Source organism: Myotis davidii, unplaced genomic scaffold (assembly GCF_000327345.1).
Source record: "Myotis davidii unplaced genomic scaffold, ASM32734v1 scaffold862, whole genome shotgun sequence".
Lineage (NCBI taxonomy): Eukaryota > Metazoa > Chordata > Mammalia > Chiroptera > Vespertilionidae > Myotis > Myotis davidii.
In genome coordinates this window covers 179,670-180,848 of record NW_006293230.1, presented here as the reverse complement: position 1 = coordinate 180,848, position 1,179 = coordinate 179,670, and the positions used below count along the sequence as shown (strand labels likewise).

Sequence of the window (1,179 nt, the reverse complement as noted above, 5' to 3'; positions counted from 1 at the left end):
GCTGCGCGGAGGAGCTACGGCATCAACCAGGCGCAGGCAGAGAACAGCCACGCAGCGGGCCCTATAGCTCAGGGGTTAGAGCACTGGTCTTGTAAACCAGGGGTCGCGAGTTCAAATCTCGCTGGGGCCTGACTCGGGTTTCTTCCCCTTTTTATAACCGACAGGTGGAAACGCGTAAGGTGCCCGCTTTTCTGGGGTGGGAGGCTGCCCCGGTGAAGTTCCCGGGTCTGGGCCCCGCCGGTGTCAGCCCCCGGCCTCCAGCGGCCCCGCTCCTGCCCCGCGGCCCCTCGCTCGCTGCCTCCTGCGCGCGCTACCGGCGAGCTCGTGGCGAGTCGCTCCGTACCCCGGGAGTCGCGGGGAGGCAAGGGCTCTCACCTTTTCATCTCCGCTGCCTCCCGCCCCCGGGGAACCTCCTGTTTTTGTTGGGAGGGCGACTGAGCATTCCCGCAAAACTCGCCGCTGGCCTCGCCACGTGGCTTCTGCAGGACCCGGCCTTGCGGGGCGGCAGGCACGTGGGGCCAACCAATCCCGGGGCCGAAGTCCGGGGCGAGCGGTGCCCCCCTCCACGCCCCCCGCCTGCCCCATTCGCTCTCCACGCACCCCGCCTGCCCCATTCACGGCCTCCTCCAGCGCCTCCCCAGGTTTCCGCCAGCGGTTCTTTCCTTCGGTGCACCCGCCAGCTTCTGTTTCTTTTCTTTTTTCTTCTCTTCTCTTCTCTTCTCTTCTCTTCTCTTCTCTTCTCTTCTCTTTTTTTTTTTTCTCTCACTCACAGTATTTTTCAGCCTACCATCCCATCAGCAGCCATCTAGGATCTCCTTTATAGTATGTTTTAATGTCTGGTTGGGTTATTTTCTCTTTCCTTTTTTTCTTCTTCTTTTTTTTTTTAAAAATCCTCTCCTAAAAAAAAAAATCCTCTCCTTCCTGAGGATATTAAATCAACATATATGCAGAAGGTCAGCATATATTAGTTGTATTTTTGTTGATTTTAAAGAGAGCGGAAGGAGGAGGGAGAGAAGGGGAGAGAAAGATAGAAATAGAGACAGAGAGAGAAACGCTGATCGGTGGCCTCACGCACTGCTCCCCACCACCCCAATCCCCGATCCCCCCGCAGGGTCCAGCTTCCGTTTCCTAACCCGCAGCGACGCTAAGTGCAGCCGGGAGTCAGCGGTGTCCCCGCGC

At 58.1% G+C, this 1,179-nt stretch overlaps 1 non-coding gene across 1 annotated transcript; it reads left to right on the top strand.

The window, feature by feature from the left end:
• The first annotated feature begins 57 nt into the window (after nt 1-57).
• Nucleotides 58-130, top strand: TRNAT-UGU. The gene has a single exon. It is a non-coding gene; the product is annotated as a tRNA-Thr (tRNA).
• The last annotated feature ends 1,049 nt before the right edge of the window (nt 131-1,179 follow it).